This window comes from Canis lupus, chromosome 38 (assembly GCF_048164855.1).
Source record: "Canis lupus baileyi chromosome 38, mCanLup2.hap1, whole genome shotgun sequence".
NCBI lineage: Eukaryota > Metazoa > Chordata > Mammalia > Carnivora > Canidae > Canis > Canis lupus.
Genome location: NC_132875.1, coordinates 27,180,803 through 27,193,736, shown reverse-complemented (window position 1 = coordinate 27,193,736; position 12,934 = coordinate 27,180,803).

Below are 12,934 nucleotides of genomic sequence, written 5' to 3'. Positions count from 1 at the left end.
GGTTACATCCTAATGGGGACCAGAGTCACCAAGTCAGGTGAGGCCATGCTTAGGATAAGAGTCACCAGTTACAGGTGAGGCCCAGGTGGAGCCAGAGTCACCTGGTACAGAAAATGCCAAAGTCAGACCAGTGTTACAAGGATCAGGTCACTCCCAGTGGGGAATAGAGTAACCATGTCCCGATGATGCCCACGTAGAACCAGAGTCATCATGTCCAGATGAGGCGCAGTTGGGGAGCATATTCACTAGGTCCCGGGCAGGCCCAGTTGAGTTCTAGAGTCACCAGGTTTGGTTGAGGCCTAGAGGGGTACCAGATTCACCTGGTTAGGTGACATCCAGATGGGGAACAGAGTAACCATGTCAGGGTGAGGCCCAGAGGGGATCCAGAGTCATCATGTCCAGGTGAGTCTCAGGTGTGGAACAGAGTATCCAGGTCATAATGGTCCACAGGTGAGGACCAGAGTCACCAGGTCTGGCTGAGGCCCAGTTAGGATCAGAATTACCACTTCCAGGTGAGGCCAAGAAGGTGTCCACAGCAATCAGGTCCAGGTGGGGAACAAAGTCCCCAGGACTAGGTGATGCCCAGGTGGTGACCAGATTTACCAGTTCCGGGTGAGGACTAGGTAAGGACCACATTCACCAGATCCAAGTGAGGCCCACGTGGGGACCTGTGTCACCAGGCATGGGTAAGACCCACGTGGGAACCCCACTCACCAGGTCAAGTTGAGGCCAACCTGCAGGCCATGCAGAGGAACCATGTCCCGATGATGCACAGGTAGGGACCAGAGATACCAGGTCCAGGTGAGGCCAACCAGCAGGCCATGCAGTGGAACAATTTCCCGATGATGCCCAGTGAGTGACCAGAGTCACCAGGTCCAAATGAGGCCCAGATGGAGCATATTCACTAGGTCCAGGTGAGGCCCAGTTGAGGACAAGAGTCACCAGAACTGGTTGAGGCCTAGAGGGGTTCCAGAATCACCTGGTCCAGGTGACATCCAGATGGGGATCAGATCACCAGGTCAGGGTGAGACCCAGAGAGGTCCCAGAGTCATCATGTCCAGGTGAGGCTCAGGTGTGGAACAGAGTAACCAGGTACCAATGATGCCCAGGTGAGGACCAGAGTCAACAGGTCTGGGTGACCCACAATTAGGATCAGAGTCACCAGTTCCAGGTTAGGCCAAGAAAGAGTCCAGAGCAATCAGGTCCAGGTGAGGAACATAGTCACCAGGACTGGGTTAGGCCCAGATGGGGGCCAGATTCACCAGGTCCAGGTGAGGCCCAGGTTGTGACCAGATTCCCCGGGTCGGGGAGAAGACCAGGTAAGGACCAGATTCACCAGGTCCAAGAGGCCCACGTGGGGACTTGAGTCACCAGGTATGGGTAAGGCCCACGTGGCATCCCACTAACAAAGTCCAGGTGAGGCCAATCTGCAGGCCAGAGTCACCAGATCCAGGTGAGGCCCAGGTATATAAGAGAGTATCCAGGTCCCAATGATGCCTGGGTCAGGACCAGAGTCACTAGGCCCATGCAGGCATAGATGGGGAACAGAATCACTAGGTCCTGGTGAGGCATACAATAAGAACAAATTCACTAGTATCAGGTGAGATCCTTGTGGGAACAAGAGCCACTCTAACCAGCTGAGTCCCAGATCCATGTGAGGCCCACCTGAGGACCAGATTCATCAGGTCGAATTGAGCATAGCTGGGGACAAGTGTCACCAGGTCTGGGTGAGGGCAAACTGAGGACCAGTGTCACCAGATCCAGGTGAGGTCCAGGTGTGGACCAGAGTCACCAGATCCAGGTGAAGCCCAGGTGGGGACCAGAGTCACTAGGTCCAGATGAGGCCCAGGTGAGGACCAGAGTTACCAGGTACACGTGAGGCCCCGGTGGGGATCAGAGGCAACAGGTACATGTGGGGCCGCCTTGGGGACCATGGTCAACACGTCTACTTGAGGCCAGGTGTGGAACACAGTAAGCAGGTCCAGGTGAGTCCCCGGTGTTGACAAGAGTCACCACGTGAGGTGAGGCTCAGGTGGGGACCAGCATCACCAGGTACGGGGGAGGCCCTTGAAAGAACCAGAGTCAACAGTTCGAGGTCAGGCGCAGGTGGCAACCCGCGTCAGCAGGTCCAAGTCAGGCCAAAGTTGGATTCACAGTCACTAGGGCACGGTGAGACCCAGAGGGGGACTAGAGTCACATGGTCCAGGTGAGTTCCAGTTGTGGAACACAGTCACCGGGTCCCAATTGTGCCCAGTTGAGGACCATGGTCATCAGGGCCAGGTGAGGCCCAGATGGGGACCGGAGTCCCCAAATCCAGGTGAAGCCCAGGTGGGGACCACAGTCACCAGATCCAGGGAAGTCTCAGGGGCAGACAAAAATCAGCAAAGTCCAGGTGAGGTGCAGGTGGCAACCACACTCAACAGTTCCCGGTGAGGCCCTGGTGGGGACCAGAGCCACGAGATGCATGAGAAGCTAGAAACAGTGCAGCCAGCAGGTCCACATGATGTCCATGTGGGAACGAGAATCACCAGTTACATTGAGGCCCAGGTGGGTATCAGACTCACCATGTCCAGGTGAGATCCAGGTGGTAACCAGTGTCACCATGTCCATGTGTGGCGAGGTGAAGACCAGAGATAATAGGTCCGGCTGGGTCACTGTTAGTGAACAGTGTAACCATATCCTGATGCTACCCAGGTGGGTACGAGAAACACCAAGTCCTGGTGAGACCCAGGTTAGACCAGAGACATGAGGACCAGGTGAGGTCCCGATGGGAACCACAGTCACCAGGTCTGGTGAGGCCATGATTTGGATCAGAGTCACCAGTTACAGGTGAGACCCAGGTGGAGCCAGAGTCACCTGGTAGAGAAGAGGCCAAAGTCAGGACCAGAGTTACCAGGATTAGGTCAGTCCCAGAGAGGAATAGAGTAACCATGTCCCGATGATGCCCACGTAGAACCAGAGTCACCAGGTCCAGATGAGGCGCAGGTGGGGAGCATGTTCACTAGGTCCCGGTGAGGCCCAGTTGAGGACCAGAGTCACCAGGTCAAGTTGAGGCCTAGAGGGGTACCAGATTCACCTGGTCTAGGTGACATCCAGATGGGGACCAGAGTCACCATGTCAGGCTGAGGCCCAGAGGGGATCCAGAGTCATCATGTCCAGGTGAGGCTCAGGTGTGTAACAAAGTATCAAGGTCTTAATGGTCCACAGGTGAGGACCAGAGTCACCAGATCTGGGTGAGACCCAGTTAGGATCAGAGTCACCAGTTCAAGGTGAGGCCAAGAAGGAGTCCACAGCAAGCAGGCCCAGGTGGGGAACAAAGTGACCAGGACTTTGTGAGGCCCAGATGGGGACCAGATTCACCAGGCCCAGGTGATTCCCAGGTGGTGACCAGAGTTACCAGTTCCGGGTGAGGTCCAGGTAAGGACCAGATTCACAAGGTCCAAGTAAGACCCACGTGGGGACCTGTGTCACCAGGCATGGGTGAGGCCCAGGTGTCAACCCCACTCACCAGGTCCAGGTGAGGGCAACCTGCAGGCCATGCAGAGGAACCATGTCCCGATGATGCACAGGTAGGGACCAGAGTTACAAGGTCCAGGTGAGGCCAACCTGCAGGCCATGCAGTGAAACCATATCCCTATGATGCCCAGGTAGGGACCAGAGTCACCAGGTCCAAATGAGGCCAAGATGGATCATATTCACTAGGTCCAGGTGAGGCCCAGTTGAGGACCAGAGTCACCATATCTGGTTGAGGCCTAGACGGGTACCAGAATCCCCTGGTCCAGGTGACATCCAGATGGGGACCAGAGTCACCAGGTCAGGGTGAGGCCCAGAGAGGTTCCAGAGTCATCATGACCAGGTGAGGCTCAGGTGTAGAACAGAGTCACCATGTACCAATGATGCCCAGGCGAGGACCAGAGTCACCAGGTCTGGGTGACGAGCAGATAGGATCAGAGTCACCAGTTCCAGGTGTGGTCAAGAAAGAGTCCACAGCAATCAGGTCCCGGTGGGGAACAAAGCCACCAGGACTGGGTGAGGCCCAGATGGGGACCAGATTCACCAGGTCCAGATTAGGTCCAGGTGGTGACCAGAGTCCGGGTGTGGGAGAGGACCAGGTAAGGACCAGATTCACCAGATCCAAGAGGCCCACGTGGTGATAGAGTCACCAGGTATGGTTGAGGTCCTGGTGGCAAACCCACTCACCAGGTCCAGTTGAGGCCATCATGGAGGCCAGAGTCACCAGATATAGGTGAGTCCCTAGTGGGGACCGGCGTCACCAGGTAAATGTGAGGTCTACAAAAACACCACAGTACCAGGTCCAGGTGTGGTTCATGTGGGAAAGAGAGGTACCAGGTCCAGGTGAGACCCAGGTGGGGACCACAGTCACCAGGTCCAGATTGAGGCCTAGGTGGGGGGACCAGAGTCATCAGGACCAGTTGAGGCCAAAGTGTGGAGCAAAGTTATCATGTCCAGGTGAGGCCCAAGTGGGGAACAGAGTAACCATGTCCCATTGATGCCAGGTGGGAAAAGAGTCACAAGGTCCAGACGAGGCCTAAGTGAGGAGTAGATTCACCAGGCCCTGTTTAGGCCCAGTTGAGGACTGGTGTTCCCAGCTCCGCGTGAGTCCCAGAGGGGGACCAGAGTCACCGGTTCTGGTGATATCCAGATGGGGACCAGAGTCACCACGTCAGGGTGAGGCCCAGAGGGGACGAGAGTCACTAGGTCCAGGTGAGGACCCGATGTGGAACTGAGAAACCAGGTCTCAATATGCCCATATGAGGACCTGAGTCACCAGGTCCAGGTGAGGTCCCTGTGGGAACCAGTCACCTCGTCCAGGTGAGACCCAGGTGGAACCACAGTCATCAGGTCCAGGTGAGGCCAAGTTATATAAGAGAGTATCCAGGTCCCAATGATGCCAAGGTTAGGACCAGAGTCAACAGGTCCAGGAGAGGCCCAAATATGGATCAGAGTCATTGTGTTCCAGGTGAGGCCAGATGGAGACCACAGGAACCAGGTACAGGAGAGCCCCATATGGGAACCAGAGCCACCAGATCCAGGTGAGGTCCATGTGGGACCACAGTCACAAGGTCCAGGGGAGGCGCAGGTGGCAACAGGATTCACCAAGTCCAGGTGAGGCCCAGTTGGCGATCAGTCACCAGATCCAGGTGCGGACCAGCTAAGGACCAGATTCACCAGACCCAAGTGAAGCCCAAGGGGTGACCAGAGTCACCAGGTATGGGTGAGGCCCTGAGGGGGAACCAGAGTAACCAGTTTAGTTTGAGGGCCAGAATGGGACCAGAGGTCCCTGGTCAAAGTGAGGCCCAGGTGTGGAATAGAGTATCCAGGTCCCAAAGACGCCTGGGTGAGGACTAGAGTCACTAGGGCCATGCAGGCCCAGATGGGGAACAGAATCAGTAGGTCCTGTTGAGGCATAGAATAAGACCACAGTCAGCAGTATCACGTGAGACCCTTGTGGGAACCAGAGCCACTCTATCCAGCTGAGTTCCAGGTCCATGTGAGGCCCATGTGAGGACCAGATTCATCAGGTCGAATTGAGGCAACGCTGGGGACAAGAGTCACCAGGTCTGGGTGCGGCCTAGGTGGGGCAAGATTCAGCAGTTCTGAGTTAGGTCAAAGTGGGGACGAGAGACACCAGGTCCAGGTGAGGTCAAACTGAGGACCAGAGTCACCAGATCCAGGCGAAGTCCATGTTGGAAAGAGAGTCACCAGGTCAACGAGAGGTCCAGGTGGGGCCAGAGTCACCAGATCCAGGTGAAGTCCAGGTGGGGACCAGAGTCGCCAGATCCAGGTGAAGCCCAGGTGGGGACCAGAGTCACTAGGTCCAGATGAGGCCCAGGTGAGGACCAGAGTTACCAGGTACACGTGAGGCCCCGGTGGAGATCAGAGGCAACAGGTCCATGTGAGGCCGGTTTGGGGACCATGGTCAACAGGTCTATTTGAGGTCCAGGTGTGGAACACAATAACCAGGTCCAGGTGAGTCCCCGGTGGTGACAAGAGTCACCACGTCCAGGTGAGGCCCAGGTGGGGACCCGGATGACCAGGTACAGGGGAGGCCCTTGAAAGAACCAGAGTCTACAGTTCGAGGTCAGGCACGGGTGGCAACCAGGGTCAGCAGTTCCAAGTCAGGCCAAAGTGGGGTTCCCAGCACTAGGGCACGGTGAGACCCAGAGGGGGACCAGAGTCACCTGGTCCAGGTGAGGGCCAGTTGTGGAACACAGTCACCGGGTCCCAATTTTGCCCAGTTGAGGACCACGGTCAACTGAGCCAGGTGAGGCCCAGATGGGGACCGGAGTCCCCAAATCCAGGTGAAGCCCAGGTGGGGACCACAGTCACCAGATCCAGGGTAGTCTCGGTTACAGACCAGAATCACCACGTCCAGGTCAGGTGCAGGTGGCAACCACACTCACCAGGTCCCGGTGAGGCCCTGGCGGGGATCAGAGCCACGAGGTACATGAGAAGCTAGAAACACTGCAGCCACCAGGTCCACATGATGTCCATGTGGGAACGAGAATCACCAGTTACAGGTGAGGACCATTGGGGATCCGAATCACCATGTCCAGGTGAGACCCAGGTGGGAACCAGTGTCACCATGTCCAGTGTGGCCCAGGTGAATACCAGAGTTAATACTCCGGCTGCGTCATTGTTAGTGAACAGTTTAACAATATCCTGATGATACCAAGGAGGTTACCAGAGACACCAGGTCCTGGTGAGGCTCAGGTGGGACCGGAGACATGAGGTCCATGTGACGTCCCGATGGGAACCACAGTCACCAGGTCAGGTGAGGCCATGCTTAGGATCAGAGTCACCAGTTACAGGTTAGGCCCAGGTGGAGCCAGAGTCACCTGGTACAGAAGAGGCCAAAGTCAGGAGCAGAGTTACCAGGATCAGGTCAGTCCCAGTGTGGAATAGAGTAACCATGTACCGATGATGCCCAGGGAGAACCAGAGTCACCAGGTCCAGATGAGGCGCAGGTGGGGAGCATGTTCACTAGGTCCTGATGAGGCTCAGTTGAGGACCAGAGTCACCAGGTCAAGTTGAGGCCTAGAGGGGAACGAGGTTAACCTGGTCTAGGTGATATCCAGAAGGGGACCAGCGTCACCATGTCAGGGTGAGGCATAGAGGGGATCCAGAGTCATCATGTCCAGGTGAGTCTCAGGTGTGGAGCAGAGTATCCAGGTCATAATGGTCCACAGGTGAGGACCAGAGTGACCAGATCTGGGTGACGCGCAGATAGGATCAGAGTCACAAATTCCAGGTGAGGCCAAGAAAGAGTCCACAGTAATCAGGTCCAGGTGGGGAACAAAGTCACCAGGACTGGGTGAGGCCCAGATGGGGACCAGATTCACCAGGTCCAGGTGAGGCCCAGGTGTTGAGCAGAGTCCCTGGGTCTGTGAGAGGACCAGGTAAGGACCAGATTCACCAGGTTCAAGAGGCCCACGTGGGGAATTAGTCACCAGTTATGGGTTAGGCCCAGGTGGCAACCCCACTTACCAGGTCCAAGTGACGCCAACCTGCAGGCCAGTGTCACCAGATCCAGGTGAGACCCTAGTGGGGACCGGAGTCACCAGGTACATGTGAGTCTACAAGAATACCACAGTCACCAGGTCCAGGTGTGGTTCATGTGGGAACGAGAGTCACCAGGTCCAGGTGAGACCCAGGTGGGGACCACAGTCACCAGGTGCAGTTTGTGGCTTACGTGGGGGGACCAGAGTCATCAGGACCATTTGAGGCCAAAGTGTGCAGCAAATTTATCATGTCCAAGTGAGGCCCAGGTGAGGAACAGAGTAACCATGTCCCATTGATTCCAGGTGGGAAAAGAGTCACAAGGTCCAGATGAGGCCTAAGTGAGGAGTAGATTCACCAGGTCCTTTTGAGGCCAGGTTGAGGACCAGTGTCACCAGCTCCAGGTGAGTCCCAGAGGGGGACCAGAGTCACCCGGTTCTGGTGATATCCAGGTGGGGACCAGTGTCACCATGTCAGGGTGAGGCCCAGACGGGGACGAGAATCACTAGGTCCAGATGAAGCCCCGATGTGGAACTGAGAAACCAGGTTCCATGATGCCCATTTGAGGACCTGAGTCACCAGGTTCAGGTGAGGGCCCTGTGGGAACCAGTGACCTCATCCCGGTGAGGCCCAGGTGGGACCACAGTCATCAGGTCCAGGTGAGGCCCAGGTATATAAGAGAGTGTCCAGGTCCCAATGATGCCCAGGTAAGGACGAGAGTCAACAGGTCCATGAGAGGCCCAAATATGGATCAGAGTCATTGTGTTCCAGGTGAGGCCAGATGGAGACCACAGGAACCAGGTCCAGGAGAGCCCCATATGGGAACCAGAGACAACAGATCGAGGTGAGGTCCACGTGGGACCACAGTTACAAGGTCCAGGTGAGGCACTGTTGGCACCAGGGTTCACCTAGTCCAGGTGAGGCCCAGGTGGCGACCAGTCACCAGATCCAGGTGAGGACCAGCTAAGTACCAGATTCACCAGGCCCATGTGAAGCCCAAGGGGTGACCAGAGTCACCAGGTAAGGGTGAGGCCCAGAGGGGGAACCAGAGTAAACAGTTTAGTTTGCGGCCCAGAATGGGACCAAAGGTCCCTGTTCAAAGTGAGGCCCAGATGTGGAATAGAGTATCCAGGTCCCAATGGTTCCTGGGTTAGGACTAGAGTCACTAGGGCCATGCAGGCCCAGATGGGGAACAGAATCACTAGGTCCTGGTGAGGCATAGAATAAGACCACAGTCAGTAGTATCAGGTGAGCCCCTTGTGGGAACCAGAGCCACTCAACCAGCTGAGTCCCAGGTCCATGTGAGGCCCACGTGAGGACCAGATTCATCAGGTCGAATTGAGGCATAGCTAGGGACAAGAGTCACCAGGTCTGGGTGCGGCCTAGGTGGGGCAAGATTCAGCAGTTCTGAGATAGGTCAAAGTGGGGACGAGAGACACCAGGTCCAGGTGAGGCCAAACTGAGGACCAGAGTCACCAGATCCAGGTGAGGTCCAGGTGGGGACAAGAATCACCAGGTCCAGGTGATTCCCAGTTGGTGACCAGGGTTACCAGGTCCGGGTGAGGACCAGGAAAGGACCAGATTCACCAGGTCAAATTGAGGCCCACGTGGGGACCTGTGTCACCAGGTATGGGTGAGCCCCCGGTGGCAACCCCACTCACTAGGGCCAGGTGAGGCCAACATGGAGGCCATGCAGAGGAACCGTATCCCGGTGATGCCCAGGTAGGGACCAGAGTTACAAGGTCCGGCTGAGGCCAACCTGCAGGCCATGCAGTGGATGCATGTCCCGATGATGCCAAGGTAGGGACGAGAGTCACCAAGTCCAACTGAGGCCCAGATTAAGCATATTCACTAGGTCCAGGTGAGGCCCAGTTGAGGACCAGAGTCCCCAGACCTGGTTGAGGCCTGGAGGGGTACCAGAATCCCATGGTCCAGGTGACATCCAGATGGGGACGAGAGTCACCAGGTCAGGGTGAGGCCCAGAGAGGTTCCAGAGTCTTTAAGTCCAGGTGAGGCTCAGCTGTGGAACTGAGTCACCAGGTACCAATGATGCCCAGGTGAGGACCAGAGTCACCAGGTGGGTGATGCGAAGATAGATTAGAGTCACCAGTTCCAGGTGAGGCCAAGAAAGTGTCCACAGCAATCAGGTCCAGGTGGTGAACAAAGTCACCATGACTAGCTGAGGCCCAGATGGGGACCAGATTCACCAGGTCCAGGTGAGGTCCAGGTGGTGACCAGACTCCCCGGGTCTGGCAGAGGACCAGGTAATGACCAGATTCACCAGGTCCAAGTGAGGCCCACGTGAGGACCTGAGTCACCAGGTATGGGTGAGGCCCCGGTGGCAACCCCACTCACCAGGTCCAGGTGAGGCCAACATGCAGGCCAGTGTCACCAGATCCAGGTGAGGCCCTAGTGGGGACCGGAGTCACCAATTAAATGTGAGTCTACAAGAACACCACAGGGACCAGGTCCAGGTGTGGTTCATGTGGAAACGAGAGTCACCAGGTCCAGGTGAGCCCCAGGTAGGGACCACAGTCACCGGGTCCTGATTGAGGCCTAGGTGGGGGGACCAGATTCATCAGGACCAGTTGAGGCCAAAGTGTGGAGCAAAGTTATCATGTCTAGGTGAGGCCCAGGTGGGGAACAGAGTAACCATATCCCATTGATGCCAGGTGGGAAAAGAGTCACAAGGTTCAGACGAGACCTAAGTGAAGAGTAGATTCAACAGGTACTGTTGAGATCCAGTTGAGGACCAGTGTCCCAAGATCTAGGTTAGTCCCAGAGGGGGACCAGAGTCACCAGGTTCTGGTGATATCCAGATGGGGACCAGAGTCACCATGTCATGGTGATGCCCAGAGTGGATCCAGAGTCAACATGTCCAGGTGCGGCTCAGGTGTGGAACAGAGTATCCATGTCATAATGGTCCACAGGTGAGGACCAGAGTCACCATATCTGGGTGAGGCCCAGCTACGATCAGAGTCACCACTTCCAGGTGAGGCCAAGAAGGAGTCCACAGCAATCAGGTCCCGGTGGGGAACAAAATCACCAGGAATGGGTGAGGACCAGGTGAGGACCAGGTAAGGACCAGATTCACCAGGTCCAAGTGAGTCCCACGTGGGCACCTGGGTCACCAGGTATGGGTGAGGCCCAAGTGGCATCCCCACTCACCAGATCCAGGTGAGGACACACTGCAGGCAATGCAGAGGAAGAGTGTCCCGATGATGCCCAGGTAGAACCACAGTTACCAGGTCCAGGTGCGGCCAACCTAAACGCCATGCAGTGGAAACATGTCCCGATGATGCCCAGGTAGGGAAGAGAGTCACCAGGTTCAAATGAGGCCCAGATGGAGCATATTCAATAGGTCCAGGTGAGGCCCAGTTGAGGACCAGAGTCACCAGATCCAGGTGAAGCCAAGGTGGGGACCAGAGTCACTAGGTCCAGATGAGGCCCAAGTGAGGACCAGTGTTACCAGGTACACGTGATGCCCCGGTGGGAATCAGAGGCAACAGGTCCATATGAGGCCGGCTTCGGTACCATGGTCAACAGATCTACTTGAGGCCCAGGTGTGGAACACAGTAACCAGGTCCAGGTGAGTCCCCGGTGGTGACAAGTGTCACCACGTCCAGGTGAGTCCCAGGGGGGACCAGGATCACCAGGTACAGGGGAAGCCCTTGAATAAACCGGAGTCAACAGTTCGAGGTCAGACGCAGGTGTCAACCAGGGTCAGCAGGTCCAAGTCAGGCCAAAGTGGGGTTCACAGTCACTAGGGCACGGTGCGACACAGAGGGGGACCAGAGTCACGTGGTCCAGGTGAGGTCCAGTTGTGGAACACAGTCACCGCGTCCCAATTTTGCCCAGTTGAGGACCATGGTCAACAGGGCCAGGTGAGGCTCAGATGGGGACCAGAGTCCCCAAATCCAGGTGAAGCCCAGGTGGGGACCACAGTCACCAGATCTAGGGTATTCTCAGGTGCAGACCAGAATCACCAGGTCCAGGTGAGGTGCAGGTGGCAACCACACTCACCAGGTCTCGGTGAGGCCCTGGTGGGGACCAGAGTCACAAGGTACATGACAAACTAGAAACACCGCAGCCACCAGGTCCACATGATGTCCATGTGGGAAGGAGAATCAACAGTTACAGGTTAGGACCAGGTGGGTATCTGACTCATCATTTCCAGTTGAGACCCAGGTGGGAACCAGTGTCACCATGTCCAGGTGTGGCCCAGGTGAAGACCAGAGTTAATAGGTCCGGCTGGGTCACTGTTAGTGAACAGTGTAACAATATCCTGATGCTACCCAGGTGGGTACCAGAGACACCAGGTTCTGGGGAGGCCCCGGTGGGATCAGAGACATGAGGTCCAGGTGAGGTCCGATGGAAACCACAGTCACCAGGTCAGGAGAGGCCATGCTTTGGATCAGAGTCACCAGTTACAGGTGAGGCCAAGGTGGAAGCAGAGTCACCTGGTACAGAAGAGGCCAAAGTCAGGACCAGAGTTACCAGAATCAGGTCAGTCCCAGTGGGGAACAGAGTAACCATGTCCCGATGATGCCCAGGTAGACCCAGCGTCACCAGGTCCAGATGAGGCGCAGGTGGGGAGCATATTCACTAGGTCTCGGTGACACCCAGTTGAGGACCAGTGTCACCATGTCTATTTGAGCTCTAGAGGGGTAACAGATTCACCTGGTCTAGGCGAATCCAGATGGGGACCAGAGTCACCATGTCAGGGTGAGGCAAAGAGAGGTTCCAGAGTCATCATGTCCAGGTGAGCCTAAGGTGTGGAACAGAGTCACCAGGTACCAGTAATGCCCAGGTGAGGACCAGAGTCACCAGGTCTGGGAAACGCGCAGATAGGATCAGATTCACCAGTTCCAGGTGAGGCCAAGAAAGAGTCGACAGCAATCAGATCCAGGTGGGGAACAAAGTCACCATGCCTGGTTGAGGCCCAGATGGGGACCAGATTCACCAGGTCCAGGTGAGGCCCAGGTGGTGACCAGAGTCCCCGGGTCTGGGAGAGGACCAGGTAAGGACCAGATTCACCAGGTCCAAGAGGCCCACGTGGGGACCTGAGTCACCAGGGATGGGTGAGGCCCACATGGCAACCCCACTCACCAGGTCCAGGTGAGGCCAACCTGCAGGCCAGAGTCACCAGATCCGGGTGAGGCCCTAGTGGGGACCGGAGTCAATGGGTAAATGTGAGTCTACAGGAACACCACAGTCACAAGGTCCAGGTGTGGTTCATGTGGGAACGAGAGTCCCCAGGTCCAGGTGAGACCCAGGTGGGGACCACAGTCACCAGGTCCAGATTGAGGCCTAGGTGGGGGGACCAGGGTCATCAGGACCAGTTGAGGCCAAAGTGTGGAGAAAAGCTATCATGTCCAGTTGAGACCTAGTTGGGGAACAGAGTAACCATGTC